Raw genomic sequence first — 18,948 nt, forward strand, 5'->3', positions numbered from 1 at the left:
GCCATTTTTCCATCTGAATTCTGCGGCCCTCAACCTGACTGTGTGGCCATTGAGTCTTGGCTCCTAGCGTCATCAGGTTTATCTCAAGATGTCATTGCCACCATGAGACAGGCCAGGAAATCAACGTCCGCCAAGATCTATTACAGGACTTGGAGGATCTTCTTAGCCTGGTGCTCGGATAGGGGTTTTGCTCCCTGGCCGTTTGCATTGCCCACTTTTCTTTCCTTTCTTCAATCAGGATTGGACAAGGGTTTGTCTCGGCTCTCTCAAGGGACAAGTGTCGGCGCTTTCAGTGTTTTTTCAAAAGCGTCTAGCCAGACTCTCGCAGGTCCGCACGTTCCTGCAGGGAGTTTGCCACATAGTCCCACCTTACAAGCGTCCGCTAGAACCCTGGGATCTTAACAAGGTGCTGACTGCTCTCCAGAAGCCACCTTTCGAGCCGATGCGGGAGATCTCTCTATCTCGCCTTTCACAGAAAGTGGCCTTCCTAGTGGCAGTCACTTCACTTAGCGCTGCTAGCTCAGACACTCTCCTGTCATGCAAAGTCCCCTTCCTGGTCTTTCACCAGGATAAGGTGGTCCTGCGTCCGGTCCCGGAATTTCTCCCCAAGGTGGTATCCCCTTTTCATCTCAATCAGGATATCTCCTTGCCTTCTTTTTGCCCTCATCCAGTTCACCAATGTGAAAAGGATTTGCACTTGTTAGACCTCGTGAGAGCATTCAGAATCTACATTTCTCGCACGGCGCCCCTGCGCCGTTCGGATGCGCTCTTTGTCCTTGTCGCTGGCCAGCGTAAGGGGTCTCAGGCTTCCAAGTCAACCTTGGCTAGGTGGATCAAGGAACCGATTCTCGAAGCTTACCGTTCATCGGGGCTTCAGATTCCTTCAGGGCTAAAAGCCCATTCTACCAGAGCCGTAGGCGCGTCCTGGGCTTTGCGGCACCAGGCTACAGCTCAGCAGGTGTGTCAGGCGGCTACCTGGTCGAGTCTGCACACCTTCACAAAACACTATCAGGTGCATGCCTATGCTTCGGCAGAGGCTAGCCTAGGTAGGCGAGTCCTTCAGGCGGCAATTGCCCACCTGTAAAAGGGGGCCGGTTCCGGCTCTTTTTATCGAGGTATTCTGTTACCCACCCAGGGACTGCTTTTGGACATCCCAATTGTCTGGGTCTCCCAATGGAGCGACAAAGAAGAAGGGAATTTTGTTTACTTACCGTAAATTCCTTTTCTTCTAGCTCCTATTGGGAGACCCAGCACCCGCCCCTGTTCCCTTCGGGCTGTTGTTCTTTGTGTACACATGTTGTTCATGTTCAATTGTTCTTTTGGTTAATGGTTCAGTTCTCCGAACATCCTTCGGATTGAATTTACCTTAGACCAATTTATAAGTTTCCTCCTTCCTGCTTTGGCACCAAAACTGAGGGGCCCGTGATGCACGGGAGGGTGTATAGGCAGAGGGGAGGGGTTACACTTTTTAAAGTGTAATTACTTTGTGTGGCCTCCAGAGGCAGAAGCTATACACCCAATTGTCTGGGTCTCCCAATAGGAGCTAGAAGAAAAGGAATTTACGGTAAGTAAACAAAATTCCCTTCTTTTCTAGTACTCAACTCTGTCATGATACCTTTTCATCCACTTCTCCTCCAGGATGGGCTCGCTTCTGACATTTATGGTCCTCCACTAAGGGGAACCTGTCAGCAGGTTTTTGCTACTTCATCTGACAGCAACAGAATATAGGCAAGAAGATTCTGAATCCAGCTGTGTATCACATAGATTACTGGGTGCAACCATTGTCACATAATCAAAGAATTGAGTTTTAAGCATGAGGAGCAAAATATTCAATAATACAGGGAAATTGTAAATTCTAAAGGCAGTATGTGCAAATATAAATACCGGGGGGGCTACTACAAATAGGTAAAAAATACAAATATATCATATGATGCTAAATATCAATTTATAAGTTAACTAGAAAACCACAATAAAATGTAAAGTATTCCCTATAAATATTCCTTTTAAACAGCTATCAAAAAATAAAGAGCATAGTGCTCAGAGATGTAAGTGCTGCAATTGAAATATGTGGTATAAGGGATACATTTAAGTGTGCATTACCTATACGTAGAGTCCGTGGAATTCGCTTGTTTTTTGCCCGACGCGCGTTTCGTCCTGCGTTGGACTTTCTCAAGGGAGGGTAGTGAAGAAAATGGAGGGTAGTGAATAAAGTACAATAGAGATTGCCACCTCCCTGTCAATGTACAATTACAGCAGGGGCTGAGTTTTAAGTTTGTAGCTGAGCCCAGGGAGCTGCCCTGTCTATACCAGGCTCTCAATAAAGACTGTATATTGACTGGAGGTGTCAATCTCTGTTTCGGACAGTTTTACACATGCCAATTAGACCTAGCAATGTTAATCACAGGGTAATAAAGACATTAGTTTAAGTAAGCAATAGCACACACACAGGTAAGAGTTGCACAGTTGCTTTTTGTTGTTTAACCCTTACAGCATGCTGTCTTCAGCTTACTTAGCAAAAACCTGCTGACAGATTCCCTTTAACTATTACACTTTTTTGAAGCTAATGTGGAGCAAAATCACTGGCTGCTGTGAAACAAGTTTTTCTCATAACCTATTCAAATTTTGTAATTATACTACTTATGTAGGCAATGATATACTGAGAGTTTAGGGGTTGAGTTTTCCATCCCCTTTATCATTACTTTTAATAAAAAATGATGGCGTCGATGATTGTGTGTCTCTAAATGAGCATATAATGCTCTCTGTACCCCTCTGGTCTACTTCGTCCATGGCCTTTTTGGATAACCAACTACACAAGTGGCCTCCCCACTTTTCTTTCCCAGCCTAAATCATGTAGACTGGGGCTACCTCAACATAAATTTATGAGATTGGAATACCACCAATCCTGGGGCCGAAAGAATACCAAGACTTTAACCAAAATTATGAGATAAAGAGGTCCTAAAAGGTGGGAATCTTCTATTCCGTTAAGTTGTTTCTTAAGGCCCCCCTTCTGTTTATGGAGGACCTCCCAATTCTCCTTGGACAAATTATGTTTGAGGGAAAGTACAATTGGGCATGTTGACTTTAAATACCCAATCCATTTGTTCCTGTGGGAGATAAGCTGTCACCGGTCGTTTTTGGCAGTGGGCTTCCAAACATTTCCAGACTGAAAACATTTGACATTCTGCCAAACAGAGCATACATGTGTAGAGGCATGTTAGGTGGAACATTTGACAGATGAACGAACATTTGGCTGAAAGCTATCAAAGGCGAATTGGCATCTTTATACTTTGCATCTTCAACATCCATGTTTTTTCTATAGTACCTTCAAAGCCTTTTCGCCTACACAGGAATCTCCAAACCATGAATCACCACTATCAATTCTGTCTTCTTCCCTTTCTTCCCTAATCTCTAACCTCTCCTGCTCTAACCAAGTTGTCTCCCAACATAACAGGCAACTGTCATCTGCTCCGGTTGAGGATGCCTCAGCCAAACTATGCTGCCTACGCCTCATACAACCACAACCTTGACACACCCGTCATAAAAGATTGCTCTAAAAAAAACACCTGTTCCTCTGGATTTAAATGGAAAAAAACACACATTTCTTCAACTTGAAATCCGACTCACTAACTTAACTCACTGTGTTCCTTTATAACTGGCACAAGTCATCACCAACTTGGTGAAAAAAAGTTGACCCTAGAAGCTTACCCCTCATCCTAGGCTGCCACTTCCCCCCCCCCCCAGGTTCGACATCAATTTTGACTCACTTCATGAAGTGTTGTAGGTTTACCGACAGCTTAGTTTGCAATTTACAGTTTGTGCTGAGCTAATAAAGTTGCCTATTGCTTAAGTATCCCTGTCTGTACAGGTCAGGCATGGTGAGGCACCAGGTGTTTCCAATAAGGAGAACCTGAGGGCTCCGAAAACTACTTTCATGTGACTCTGGTTATTGTAAGACACATAATGGCCATGCGTGCCAACGTGACTGATCTCAGTAGGGGGAGACTTTGTTTATGCCAGTTACCTTTCAGATGAATTAACCTGGCTAAGTAAATCAAGTTCATAGGACTTCTAACAAATGTCTAGGAATTTTAGTCGCAGAGTTACTGGAAGTTTGTTGAGTAGACCTTAATTGGGCCAAGTTAATTTGTACATTAGTGAGCACTTTCTTCTCTCAAAACCTCATCAACATCAAAGTTCTTATTTAGGATCACTGCAAAGTTTGTAACTTTTTGTGAAAATGTTTTGTCAGAAACCATAAAGCTATCACTTCAATCCAATATTGCATGTGCCACCACTGTATGGTCTTCTAGAAAACGTCCCAAAATTCTTTATCTCCAACTTATCAAACATAGAGGTTGCTTACACCTAGTATTGCTTTCTTATAACCTTCTCATGACTATTCTTAGCGGAGCTGAAGCTGAGGAACTTTCTAAAGTAATAGCACCTAAAAGCTTGGAAATAGAAACAATAACACTAGGGCTGTAGTCCTCATCAATGATAAAATGCCCACACTTCATGTGCCATATGCATTGCCTTCTCTAAAGTACAGCATATCCCTAAAATTCTCCAAAATTTTTAACTTTCACAAAGCCTTCGTCTTTTACCTTCCTTGATCTGAGTTTGGTTCTTTTTCAGGTACCTGTACATGTTGGACACAAATGTAATTTGCCTTTTGAAGTCTATGGGAAGAGGAGGTTTTACTCAGACTGAAGAGTGGAAGACCAATCCATTGTAAACGTTATGCCTTACATGTGGAATAGCAATCAGTTGAACATAATATTTCTTCCGACTCACTGTCACGAGGGTAGCACAAACGGACAGTGGTCCCTCCTATTTCTGGTGTCAGGAGATCACAGCGCAGGGCTTCATATACACTTGCTCAGGTTAATACTGCTGGCTGTGCAGATTCTCCTTTTTCCAGCATTGCTAGGGTTAAATAGATCCTCTGCTCTCCTGAACTCTGAATGAAAGCAATAGCCAGCAGTTATCTATTGCGAATTAGCTCTGCTATAAAGACTTCCCTCCTAGCCCAGGTAATCACTGGTGATAGTTTCTACTTACCCTACTTCCAAAGGGAATCTGTGAGCTGTGAACCAGGAAGACTTTCAGAGATCATTTGCTTTGTGAAGGCTGTGTTGAGTTTTTCCCTTCCTTAGTCCTTTTTGTTTTTTCCTCTCTGGTCCATTCCTCATTGTTACCTCTTGTTGTTTGGAGTGCTTTGTATGATTACTGTTTATTTTACCCTTGTCTGTCTAATCCTCTCTGTGTCTGTAACCTAGAGTGGGACTAGCGTTCCTGCTGCCCTGCGCACTATAAAGGGCTCAGTTCAGGGAAAGACAGGGATAGGCACGTGTTCGGCAACGGGGTGAAAGAACCAGTATAGGGACGTTAGGGAGTGTAGGGATCAGACTCAGGTGAGTTTAGGTGGTGACCCTGCTCCTGTTTCCCTGGCACTAGGGCCCACTGTTGTATTGTATACCCTTTGTGTTGTGGCGCTTTCCTGGGGTTTCCGTGTACCTGGCATAGCCCCTTTAGTCACTGCGTGACACCCCACATTGAATATGCATTTTTGACCAAGTGTTCATGTTTATGTAAAAAGGGAGAAGGGGTTCCTCTAGTAGCTTGTCGCATCCTACGGGAACATAGGTTTGTGTTTGTTGAACACCAACATGATCTACCTGGCACGACATCTGTCATAAGGCAAAATTAGGATGCCCCATACACATTAGTTAGATTATTGGCTAATCCAAGTGGAATCAGCAAGTTGTCCGAAGATTTATCTAATCTTTGTGGCCATTCTCCATGCTGCTCTTGAGCTCCCAGATTACCATCAAAGATGCATGATGTGACATAAAAATTCCATTTATGCAATTTTGTTATGTGAGTTTTTGTCCCACAGAGGATAGTAGAAATTGCATTGATATTTTAACAGAAAATAACAGTGAAGGAACCTTGTTGGTGGCAATTTGTGCGTGCGTTATGAGACACTTGGTGGCAACACAGCGATTAGCACCAGCAAGTTAGACCAGCGCTATTTAACCACAAAAATTTCCCGTCTTGATTCAGTCCAAGTGAAAGAATCAACTAACACATCAAGCACACTTAATGTAAACATTTCCGACCAGCAAGGTTCTTACTAATAGCACCATCACTTGGCATCAGTTGGCGTGATGTTTCGACAGTTTACATATACACCATTTTGAGTCAGAAAGTAAGACCGGTCAGACCGAAATATCACTGCTTCTCATTACTTGACTTTAATAAGATTAACTCTAATTACAAACACACATAGAACGACGGGAAGACGAAGCAGATGTTTTTTAAGAAAAAAATCAGATCGGCTTTATGATCCCACTTTTACATATAGTGTAATGCTGTATGGGGCGATAAACACTGCAGTGAGCCCCCAGCTGGCCCCTATCTAGGAAATGGTTCTCACATGGAGATGTCCACAATAGGGTACCACCCTTAGGCCGGTGTCCCACTTGCGATTGCCTCGCGTGTATCTCACACGAGTTTCGTGGTGCATCACCCGTCATGGACTCACACTCTGCTCACAGGAGCGGGTCGGTTGCATGCATCTCTATGCAGCCGACCCGCTCCTGTGAGCAGAGTGTGAGTCCGTGACGGGTGATGCACCGCGAAACTCGCGCGAGATACCCGCGAGGCAATCGCAAGTGGGACACCGGCCTTAGGACACTTGTGTCAAGGTCAATACAGGAATTGAGATTCAGCAATTTAAAAAGGATCGATCACCAGATCAAAAGTAGGCAGTTTTTTTGTTTTATTTTACTCCTGCTGTTGACTGAGTAATCAGGTTGTTGTTTTTTTTCTTAAAGGGATTGTCCACTACTTGGATAACCCCTTCTGATTCCACGTTTCTCACAGGTAAAATAATAAAGCCTATACACACATCCCGTACATGCGCCGTTCCAGCAGTGCTATGGCGCACATAGGGTTGGGATGTCACATGTACCCCGTGTCCAATCAGAGCCAGCTTCCTTCTTCCCATTTTCGGACCAAACAAATAATCAACAGGAAGTTAGCGCAGCTGCAGTGTTTATTTCCTGTTGATTAACTCATTTGGTCCGAAGGCGAGAAGAGGGAAGCTGGCTCTGATTGGACGTGGCTTCATTAAGGCTTCATACAAGTTAGGGACCCACTCAGAGGTTCGTCGTGACGTGGCAGTGGGCTTCATACAGTCTGATCAGAATATTAAACCAAGAACCTCATGTTCAGGTATTTCATTTTTGCCTAGCGGCACTAGATCAACTGATGATTTTTAGATGTGCAGTTCATGTCTGATTCTTAGTTATGCTAGATTGGACGTGAAGCTTGTGTGACGTCAGCCCTGGCACCGCGATGTCGGACACCACTGGAGGAGTACCGTTACAGGAGAGGAGTATAAGCTTTATTATTTTACCTGGGGGAAACACGTGGAATCAGAAGGGGTTGTCCTAGTAATGGACAACCCCTTTAAGATAAGAACAAAAACTGTTCACTTTTCACCTAGGAAGCTACAGGGCAAGCATAGTGTCATTTGACATGCTGACCACAATTTCAGGTATACTTGCCAACTTTTTGGAATTGAGGTTTCTTGTGCCCCAAGTACTTTGTTGAATTTTTTGGCATTAACGTACCTTTTTTTTTTTTTTTAAACCAAGCCCACACCTTTTTTGACCAAACCCTGTGCTTTCTTACTCAATTTGTTTCTGGCCGCCAGCATCACTCAGCCTCACGGTGAAGAAAACCCTGGGGTTGTGCAAAACCCGAGAGACCTGCCAAATCTTTGGGACTCCAGGAGGTAGCCCTTCTTTTTAAGAGGCCAACTCGTCGTACCCCGAAAGTAGAGAAGAATGATTTCTGGCTCTTTTAAAAGGTTTTGAATAATAAAATACTGGATCGAGTGATTTACTGTACAGTAATTGCCCCATTCCCTGGTGAATTGATTGGCAGCGGTGTATTTCAAAAGTTCCCATACAGAAAGAGCAGAGAACTATTTCATCATTTGTCAGCTTCTCTATTCAGTATGCTCACATATCAGATAGAAAAATTCATTTTAGTTTTTACCAGACCATTGTCCACACATGTGTATATACAGTATAATGTCGTCGGAATGGCAATCAGACTGAAATATCCATGTTTCTAATTCATTATTAGAAGCTGACTACGCAAGATTTGTTTGTAGTCTGTTACCATGGATATATAGTATTATTTTTGACTGTATTTCGTTTTACATACATTAAAACCACAATTAGAAAGAAAGAAAACATTGAGGAGGTTACACACACCCTTTAAATGAACTTGCTGGTCAATATACAGCTGGATAGCCCCTGTGCTTGCAGAAGAGAAGGGGAAAAATTTGCTTGGCATCAATCAGTCTTCAGAGACATTGCAGAGTTAATCATCTTCACAGCGGATCCTGCCAGAAGCTTGGCTGGAGCTCACTCATGGAAGGCCAAATGCTAGAACCTTTCTTTTATGGTTCCGAGACATCGCACTTGTAATAAGTGTCTCATGTTGTTATAAGTTTGGGCCTAATAGGATGAGGCGGGTCTTTGCTCTGAAGCAAACTTTTCTCCTTCATCAGGAATTTTCAGTATATGGAAACAGTGGGTTATTAATCTTTCCTTTTTTTTGCATTGGCGTCTGACGTGCATTATTTTAGCTTTTAGGAAGAAACCATTCCATATTAAAAATTATATTCAGTCTTCGTAGTTCGTTATCAGCCGTAACAATAAAAGAACTAGTAGGTACAGGCAATAACATTAATTATTGGGTGGCAATGAAGACTTTCAAGGGGTGGGATATGTTTTTGAGGTACAGTGAGGAAAATAAGTATTTGATACACTGCCGATTTTGGGGTTTCACGTTTCGGGGCTGTCACTGGGCAACATTGAGTTTCAGCTCCCTCCAAAGATTTTCTGTTGGGTTCAGCTCTAGAGACTGGCTAGGCCACTCCAGGACCTTAAAAGGCTTGTTACGGAGCCTTTCCTTAGTTGCCCTGGCTGTGTGTTTAGGGTCATTGTCATGCAGGAAGACCTAGCCACAACCCATCTTCAATGCTCTTACTGAAGGAAGAAGATTGTTGGCCAAAATTTCAAAGTACTCTTCAAGACCGTGCAGTCGTGTCCCATTCCCATTTGCAGAAAAGCACTCTCAAAGTATGATGTTTCTACCTCCATGCTTCACGGTTGGGACGGTGTTCTTGGGGTTGTACTCATCCTTCTTCTTCCTTCAACACGACGAGGGCAGTTGATACCAAAAAGTTCTATTTTGGCCACATCTGACTACATGCATCCTCTGGATCATCCAGATGGTCTTTGGTGAACTTCAAACGAGCCTGGACATGTGCTCATGTGAGTAGAAGGACCTTGCGTGCGCTGTAGGATTTTGATCCATGACGGCAGCGTTGGACTGGCTACCGGAGGAATCTCCAGTAATGCCAGGCCTGGATTCAGTTACCTGCATTGCACTCTGGAACTCTCACCTGCAGCCTGGACTGATCTCAGAGTTTGCAGGACTGCACCTCGAGCGCCGAGTGATTGATTCCCCGGCGATTGCGGTTCAGTTCATGACAGCTGCGGACAGGCCGGGCTGATCTCCAGAGTTCAGGTGAGAGCATCAGAAATCAGCCCGGCCTGTCTGCAGCTGTCATGACCTGAACCGCAATAATTGCTGGGGAATCAATCACTATGCGCTCGCGGTGCAGTCTAGGCTGCACTCCGGAGCTCAGGTGAGAGATTCGGAGTTCAGTGCAGGTAACTGAATCCAGGCCTGGCATTACTAGAGATTCCTCCGGTAGCCAGTCCGACGCTGCATGACGGCGTAGTGTGTTACTAATGATAATCTTTGAGACTTTGGTCCCAGCTCTATTCAGCTTATTGATCAGGAATTCCCGTGTAGCTGTAGGCTGATTCCTGACCTTTCTCAGAATCATCCTTTCCCCATCTTGCAGGGAGCCTCAGACTGAATAAGAGTGACAGTCATCTTGTGTTTCTTCCATTTTCTAATAATTGCACAAACAGTTGTTGCCTTCTCACCAAGCTGCTTGCCTATTGTCCTGTATCCCATCCCAGCTTGTGCAAGTCTACAATTTGGACCCTGGTGTCCTTAGACAGCTCTTTGGTCTTGGCCATGGTGGAAAGGTGTGATTGATTAATTGTGTGGACAGGTGACTTTTAGACGGGTAACAAGTTCAAACAGGTGGAATTAATACAGGTAATGAGTGCAGAGTAGAAGCTTCTTAAAAAAAAAAAAAAAAAAATAACAGGTTTGTGAGAGCCAGAATTCTTGCTGGTTGCTCGGTGATCAAATACTTATTTCATGCAATAAAATGCAAATTAATTATTTAAAAATCATACAGTGTGATTTTCTGGATTTTTTTTTTTTATTCTGTCATAGTTGAAGTGTACCTACGATAAAAATTACAGATCTCTCCATTCCTTGTAGGTGAGAAAACTTGGAAAATCGGCAGAGGATCAAATACTTATTTTCCCCACTGTAGGAAGCAAGATAAATCGGTGATCATAAGGATTTGAGTGACGTCCACTCTAGATGGTCAGGGAATCTCCAAAATGGCTGGCTTTTTGGGATGTTCCTGTATACAGTGGGTAGTACCTAATAAAGGTGGCAATAAAGTGTTAATAGTATGTCTTTTAGTATATGATATTTGATGTCCATAGAACTGACAGTGTAAATTAGAACCATAGCCTTGCAGGGGACACAGCCTCTATAAAAATTGCACCTATATTGGTCTATTTGCTACCTCCATTATGCAAATACTGAAGTTTTAATTGAATATGCTAATTAGAGTGCTCGGTGCACCCTGGGTGTGGCCAAGAGGCACAGTGCACTGCTCCCACTATTTTTTTTGCATGTCCCCGCCTTCATTGTTGGTGATTGATAAGGGTGACTTGCCTGAAGGGACCAAGCGCTGTCAATCAAGAGTGAGGTAGGCGGAGACATGCAAAAACCAGTGGACTGAACAGTGCACTGTGCCTCTTGGCCACACCCAGGGTGCACTGAGCACCCTAATTAGCATATTTAATTAAACCTTAATTTCTACAGAAAGGAGGCAGCGATTAGAACAATAAAGGTGCGATTGTTATAAGGGCTATATCCCCTACAAGACTAGTTGATGCTGTCAATTTGGGCTGAAACACTCCCTTTAAAGTGTTTGCACCTTGGGATACCCCAGCTGACATGGGTAACAGAGGGTTAATGAGCGCTGCTCTTGCATTGCTGGGTGTGAGAGGTTCCTGGGATATTCCAGCCTGCAGGGCCCTTTTTTTTCTAGAGCTGTAATAAAATCTGCTCTAGACACATGATCTGACATGTGTTGGTGTGTGCCCAGCCCAGGAGAGCTGATCCCGCTAATTTAGAGTCCTGCATCTACACCCTGTGAGCGAGTGGAACAGGAGGTGGCGGCTCAGACCTGACCACCTAATCCATCCCGGCCATTTACAACTTATGTTTCATAGGCAATTTGTAATAGACTGATGGACGAGGCTTCGGCTCATTAACTATGGTCACCATGTCCTCATGATGCGTGTGCAAGGGGGCAGATCTATTTCACGCCTGCGCTATGTATTGTATTACGGGGCTGCAGAGGACAAATGCCTGGGATGTAGCGTTACATAGAGAAAACAGACCTAGATAAACCTTATTTTCCACCTTTTGTCTATAACTTGTTACAACAATCGCAGCTTTGCCCCATTCAAGTGAATAGGATTCCGGTGCAATACCAAACACCACCATTGATGAGGGTGGCGCTCTGGATATCGCACTGTTTGAAATGTGTCGCCCAGGGAATGGGGCACTCTGTCCCGGGCAGTGTACAACTGGGGAATGTCACTTTGATGGTCTTTGCCCGGTCCTGTGCCCTGGGTGCTTTTTAATGGGGAGTATTTACAGGGGAGATTAAAGGGAACCTGTCAGCAGAAATTTTGCACTAAACCTAAAAGATTCCCCCTCTGCAGCTCCTGGCCTGTATTCTAGCAAAGTTCCTATTGTTTTTGTGCCCCCTTTTAGACCAAAATAAATACTTTTATAAAGTGGTACCTTTTCCTATGCAAATCTTGTTAATCGTACACGGGGGCGGGCTGTCTGGTGTCCGTTATCCTGCCTCCTGCTGCTTTACGCCGTCCCCCATCGCTCAATTTCATACTTCAGGATGCCGCCCAGTGCGCCCGAGGTCTCGCGCATGCGCCGTGCCACTCTAGCAGGACTGCACAGTGTAACCGCTGGTGACGTGTTGCGCAGGCGTGAGATTATGGGCGGCGCTGTGATTTTCATCAGCAAGTACCCGCGCTTTCCCCTCTGCCTCCACCGTTCTGCGCAAGCGCTGGCCAGATGAACCCACATCACCTCTTACCAAGATGGGGACCTGCTGAGTTGATTATCCCCCCAGGGCTGGTGGTGATGGCAGCTGTGGTGGTAGGCCCTCCACAGGTAGGGCTGAGCCTGGGAGATGTATTATGGAGTGATAAGGGAGACCACACCGTGGGTTGTAGTCAACAGTCTCTACTCACTCCGGACCCTCGGACGGCTGGTTCAGGTCCCTGTATTTCCAGTGCCAGTTGATGACTCGGTTGCACTGTCCCCGGCACCCTCAGTGTGGTTGGGTCGCCATAGAATGGAGCATTTGTGGCCCGACTGTTTCTTTTGTGGCAGTCTCCTTGTCTGTACTGCGGGCAGTGTGGAGCCCGTAGGGCTGGCCTGTGTCCCAAACCCTGATCCTTGCTTTACTGCTGATGCCCCCGGATCTGTGGGTCAGTGAAGTCTCTGAAGGTTCCCTCACTGTGCAGGTATTTGCCAGGCTGTCTGAAACTGTCACCTGACCTAGGGCCCTGTGCCCCGTGCGTGCTCTGGTCCCGGCGGTACCTGGGTGTACCTGCCCTGGCGACCTCTCGCCTGTGCCCTCTGGTCACCGTTACACGACCCAGCTCTCAGGCACGGCTGTCCACTTTCACTTCCTACTCAGACTGTCTGCTCTCCCCTCCCACCAGGGTGTCTAGTCCCCTGGTCTGGCTCCGCCCTCTAGGTGGGCATCCCCTTGTATCTGACTAACCAATTACCCCTGGTGTGGAGTGGGAACTAGGATTTTGGTGGGTCTAGGTGTTGCTGGCACTGGTGCTCCAGGTCCCAGGTGTAGGCCCCCTGTGAGGATGCAGTTCCCTGTAGTGCCCAGATAGTCTCAGGGGCGCTACAGAAAACTAATTTGAAAACCAACATACAAACAATACACTGTGCACAATTAGTAGGCAAGTGACTATTTGGATCATATCATCATCATAATGCAAATTTTCGACCCCCAAACTTGAATGCTTATTGGACAAAGCAGATCAGGTGATGTGTATTTGTGTAATGAGGAGGGAGGGGGTGCAGCCTAAGGATACAACCCCCTTTATCAAGGTGAGCAGAATTATTCGGCAGCTTGCTTTCCTCAGGCAAAATGGGCCAAAAAAGGGATATGACTGAATCTAAAAAATAAGTAAGGCGGGCTTTGCACACTACGACATCGCAGGTGCGATGTCGGTGGGGTCAAATCGAAAGTGACGCACATCCGGCGTCACTTGCGATGTCGTAGTGTGTAAATCCTAGATGATACGATGAACGAGCGCAAAATCGTCGTCATCGTATCATTGCTGCAGCCTCCCACATTTCCATAATGCCGGGGGAGCGACAGGTACGATGTAGTTCCTCGCTCCTGCGGCAGCACACATCGCTGTGTGTAAAGCCGCAGGAGCGAGGAACTTCACCTTACCTGCCTCCCGGCTGCAATGAGAAGGACGGAGGTGGGCGGGATGTTTACATCCTGCTCATCTCCGCCCCTCCACTTCAATTGGCCGCCTGCCGTGTTACGTCACTGTGACGCCGCACGACCCGCCCCCTAAGGAAGGAGGCGGGTCGCCGGCCAGAGGGACGTCGCACGGCAGGTATGTGCGTGTAAAGCTGCCGTAGCGATAATAATCGCTACAGCAGCTTTCACTATATATCGAACGTGCGACGGGGGCGGGACTATCACTGCAGCATCGGTAACACATTGTTACCGATGTTGCAACGTGCAAAGCCCGCCTTAGACTCGTAGTGGGGCTGCAGCACTCTTGAAATTGCTTAGATATCGGGGTGCCATCACAAGGCCATCAAAAGTCCTGTTGCAAAAAATGGGTTCAGAAAAAAAGGCGACATGAACTGCCAAAGATGTGAGAAGAGTCAAATGTGAAGAGATCAGGAAGCCATTATCCTCCAGTGCTGCCGTATTCAAGAACTGAAGACTCCCTGGAGACACCAGAAGTGCAAGGTGTTCAGTGCTCCGAGACACGGCCGAGGTGAGGAGGCTGAATCCGACCACCACTGAGTAGTATACAGATGTACAAGGTGTTCAGTGCTCAGAGACACGGCAAAAGTGAGGAGTCTGAAACTGACCACCACTGAGCAAGACAAAGAAGTACAAGGTGCTCAGTGCTCCGAGACACGGCCGAGGTGAGGAGACTGAAACTGACCAGCACTGAGCAAGATACAGATGTACAAGGTGTTCAGTGCTCAGAGACACGGCAAAAGTGAGGAGTCTGAAACTGACCACCACTGAGCAAGACAAAGAAGTACAAGGTGTTCAGTGCTCCGAGACACGGCCGAGGTGAGGAGGCTGAATTCAACCACCACTGAATAATATACAGATGTACAAGGTGTTCAGTTCTCAGAGACACGGCCGAGGTGAGGAGGCTGAATCCGACCACCACTGAGTAATATACAGAAGTACAAGGTGTTCAGTTCTCAGAGATACGGCAAAGGAAGGGGAGGCTGAAACCCGACCACTACTGAGCAAGACAAAGAAGTACAAGGTGTTCAGTGCTCTGAGACACGGCCGAGGTGAGGAGACTGAAACTGACCACCACTCAGCAAGATACAGATGTACAAGGTGTTCAGTGCTCCGAGACACGGCCGAGGTGAGGAGGCTGAAACTGACCACCACTGAGTAATATACAGAAGTACAAGCTGTTCAGTTCTCAGAGACACAGCAAAGGTAAGGGAGGCTGAAACCCGACCACCACTGAGCAAGATACAGAAGTACAAGGTGTTCAGTGCTCAGAGACATGGCCGACGTGAGGGAAGCTGAAACCCGACCACCACTGAGCAAGACACAGAAGTACAAGGTGTTCAGTGCTTAGAGGCACGGCAAAGGTGAGGAGGCTGAACCTGACCACCACTGAGCAAGACACAGAAGTACAAGGTGTAAAAAGTGCTCAGATATATGGCCAAGGGGAGGAGTTTGAAATTCAACCACTGAGCAAGATACAGAAGTGGAAATGTCAAGTCTTGGTCAAGAAATATCTGAAGACAGATTGCTCACAGGTTTTATGGATTGATGAGATGAAAGGAACTCTTGATGGACCAGATGGATGGGCTGTGGCTGGATCAGTAATGGGCAAAGATCTCTTCCTTTCAGATGCCAGCAAGATGGAGGCGAGTCCTGCTATGGGCTGGGATTATTAAAGATGAGCTAGTTGGATCTTTTCGAGTTGAAGATGTACTCAAAATCAACTCCCAAACCTACTGCCACTTTTTAGAAGACTCGTTCTTCAAGCAGTGGTACAATAAAAAGTCTGCATCCTTGAAGAAAACCATGATTTTCATACAGGACAATTCCATCCATCCTCCATCGCAGCATCAAAGTCGCCACTGCTCGGCTGCCAGTAAAGGCCTTAAAGATGAAAGAATAATGACCTGGCTTCTTCCTCACCAAACCTAAACCCTACTGAGAACGTGTGGGTCCTTCCTAAACAGGTGATTTACGGAGAAGGAAAACAGTCGCCTCTCTGATCAGTGTCTGGGAGGCTGGTGCTGCCCAAAGAGATGATCGTCAGCAGATTAAAGGGAACCTGGCACCACTTTTTTGGCCTATAAGCTACGGCCACCACCACCGGGCTCTTATATACAGTATTCTAACATGCTGTATATAATGGCCCAGGCCGGGGGTATAACATAAAAAACACTTTACAATACGTACCCAACGGTCGCTCGGTTGGCCAGATGAGCGTCTCCATTCTCCGATGCCGGCGCCGCCTCTTTCGGCCATCTTCGTCCTTCTGACTCCTGTGTGCATGACACGTCTACGTCATCCACACTCGCCGGTCTCGTGCAGGCGCACTACAATACTTTGATCTGCCCTGCTCAGGACCTGAATGCCGGCGAGTGTGGATGACGTTGAACGCGTCATGCACCGCGGCTAGAGAAGAAAGGGGACGAAGATGGCCGAAAGAGGCGACACCGGCACCGAAGAACAGAGACTCCCATATGGCCAACCGTGCGACCGTTAGGTAAGTATTATAAAATGTTTTTTATGTTCTCACAGCGGCCTGGGCTTATATATACAGTATATATGTATATATGTATATATATATATATATATATATATATATATATATATATATATATATATATATATATATATATATATATATATATATATATAATAGAATGCTGTATATAAGAGCCCGGTGGTGGTGGCCGCAGCTTATAGCCAAAAAAGTGGTGACAGGTTCCCTTTAAGAAACTGGCAGACTCCATGGATGGAAGGCTTATGACTGTTTTTGAAAAGAAGGACAGATATATTGGTTACTGATATTTTTTTTCTTAAATGTATTATTTGTACATTTTGAGTTTTGTTTTTTTATTTTCACTGTAACAGATGAAAATAGACAATCGAGATGGGGCAATTTACATTTTTCATTTACTTGCATAATAATTCTGCACAGTAATAGTGGCCCAATGATGCTACACACAGAGATATTGCCCTAAGAAAGATAAAACAGCACTTTAACTTTCTTAAATCTTCAGGTTTATTAACCTCTGAGACAGACCAACAGCACTGTAGTAATTCAATAATAAAATTAATAATCAAAAACACAAATTGCCTAATAATTGTGCACTCAGGGTAAGTAAAACCATCATATCTGATATGTTCTCTTCTCTAAAGCGTACGCTGTTGCCTGGTCTTCTAATATGGACATCATAGAACAGGGCCCTCTTTACTAGCCAGAATGAAGACTTGCTACATAGACTGAGCGCCATGCAACCCCAACTTTGTGGGGTTAGTCTAGAATTCTACATTTCCCCTGTTTTTAAAGGGAACCAATCACCAGGATTTTCCTATATAACCTAAAGCTAGTGCTATACTGGCACTATCAGGCTTATTCTATACAGACCTGTAGTGGTCAGTTCGGATGTTTAGGTTTTGAAATCCAAGAAAGTAAAGTTTATAAAATGAGCAGCTTCTTGAGTGACAGTTGCACTGGAGCAGATAATATATTCATAGTTATCCCCTCCCTCTGTTAGAATTAGCATAAGTATTATACAAATGACTCACTTTATCTAGCAGGACCTGTGGTGAGGTCATACCCATGTGACCAGAAGGGGCGGGGCCTCAGCCACCAAAGATGGATACCAGGTCACATGGGTATGACCTCAGCACAGGTCCTGCTAGACAAAGTGAATATTGGTATAATACTTATGCTAATTCTAACAGGGGGATAACTATGAATATATTATCTGCTCCAGTGCAGCTGTCACTCAAGAAGCTGCTCATTTTACAAATTTCACTTTCTTGGATTTCAAAACCTAAACATCCGAGCTGACCACTACAGGTATGTATAGACTCAGCCTGATAGTGCCAGTATAGCACTGGCTTTAGGTTATATGCGAAAATCCTGGTGATTGGTTCCCTTTAATGGTTTATTCTGATCTTCAATGGGTAGAATTGCAAAGTGCTTAAAAATGTAACAGTTTATTCATTACTAGCTGTAGTACCTGGGGTTGCCCGGGATAGTAACTGTCTCTCTCCCAGTCTCTGTCTGTGTGTTGCTGTCTGTCTCTTTCCTTGTCAGTCTGTTTCTGTATTTACATCAGTCTGTCTCAATCTCCATATCTGTCTGTCTCTCTCTCTCTGTCTCTTTGCCCAGCTGTCTCTTTGCCCGGCTGTCTCTTTGCCCGGCTGTCTCTTTGCCGGGCTGTCTCTTTGCCGGGCTGTCTCTTTGCCGGGCTCTCTCTTTGCCGGGCTGTCTCTTTGCCGGGCTGTCTCTTTGCCGGGCTGTCTCTTTGCCGCGCTGTCTCTTTGCCGCGCTGTCTCTTTGCCCGGCTGTCTCTTTGCCCGGCTGTCTCTTTGCCCGGCTGTCTGTTTGCCCGGCTGTCTGTTTGCCCGGCTGTCTGTTTGCCCGGCTGTCTGTTTGCCCGGCTGTCTGTTTGCCCGGCTGTCTCTCTCCACGGCTGTCTGTTTGCTTGGCTATCTGTTTGCCTGGCTGTCTGTTTGCCCGGCTGTCTCTGTCTGTGTCTCTGTTTCTCTCTATCCGTCTCACCACCGACATCTTTTTACCTCACACATAAGCTTCTTATACTAACAGTTTATTTTGTTCCTAAAGCAACCACTGACAGTTGCTATTTATAGCCTATAGCTCCCAGCTCCATTCAGTTTAATAGCTGCAGGATTTTTGTAGAGTAACTGGAAAGGGCGGGGTTAAATTTTCCCGCCCAAACATGGAGTGTCTGTGTAAAATTTCGTGATTGGAAATGCGACGGTGCAGATTCCTTTAGCGGACATACACACACACATACATACATACATACATACATACATACATACATACATACATACATACACTGAGCTTTATATATTAGATTAAATTTTGGCCCGTTCTCGAGCTATCTATACTTTTTTACTTTATGGTTAACTACCCATTGCCTAGGTTACTGGCCACTACTGCAGTGGTGGCAGAACATGCACAGCTCTTTCCAATAGAACTTGTAAGCGCTGACCAGGATGGCTGAAGTGCACTGTCAGCGTTTGATCCTTGTCATCTGTGCTCCTCATATGCTGTAGAGGCAAAGCTACTTGCCACATCAGATCCCTATACAATTAGCAGCCCACAAAGCTTCCACCTGCTGTGATCC

This window comes from Anomaloglossus baeobatrachus, chromosome 9 (assembly GCF_048569485.1).
Source record: "Anomaloglossus baeobatrachus isolate aAnoBae1 chromosome 9, aAnoBae1.hap1, whole genome shotgun sequence".
Lineage (NCBI taxonomy): Eukaryota > Metazoa > Chordata > Amphibia > Anura > Aromobatidae > Anomaloglossus > Anomaloglossus baeobatrachus.